Genomic DNA, 479 nt, shown 5'->3' on the forward strand with positions numbered 1-479 from the left:
GCACGTGTGCATGTGTGTGTACATGTGTGTTTGTGTGTGTGCACGTGTGTGCTCATGTGCGTGTGCACGTGTTTGTGCATGTGTGTCCGTGTGTTTGTGTGTGTGCATGTGCGTTTGTGAGTGTGTGTGTGCACACACGTGTGTGCACATGCGTTTGTGTGTGTGCGCGTCTCCGTCCCCATGGACCTGTCTGTGCCTGCACCCCGTGCACACAGCACCGGCCTGGTCCTGCACTCTGGAGCAGTCCGCATAGTAGCCTAACTGGGCGCATGAGTTTTAGAAGGACGGGTATTTTGTGCTTGATCAGGGACCCCCCTCACCCTGCTCCTGCAGTTTCTTTAAAACTATTACGAAAGCGACACAAAACACCCCCAAACTTGACCCATAAGCTGGCTGGATGGCACTGTGACTTTCACCTCCCAGAAGCCTTATGGGGGGGGGCGGCAGGTGCCTGGGCTTAGGGTTCGGAGATGGGGCTG

The 479-nt window shown here is 55.7% G+C and overlaps 1 protein-coding gene across 1 annotated transcript in view; it reads left to right on the forward strand.

Moving 5' to 3' along the window:
• The window catches only part of RBFOX3 (RNA binding fox-1 homolog 3), a 307,062-nt gene that overhangs the window by 136,278 nt on the left and 170,305 nt on the right, over positions 1-479 (forward strand). The gene's annotated exons all lie outside the window — the stretch shown is intronic.

This window comes from Pteropus medius, unplaced genomic scaffold (assembly GCF_902729225.1).
Source record: "Pteropus medius unplaced genomic scaffold, Ma_sr-lr_union100, whole genome shotgun sequence".
Taxonomy (NCBI): domain Eukaryota; kingdom Metazoa; phylum Chordata; class Mammalia; order Chiroptera; family Pteropodidae; genus Pteropus; species Pteropus medius.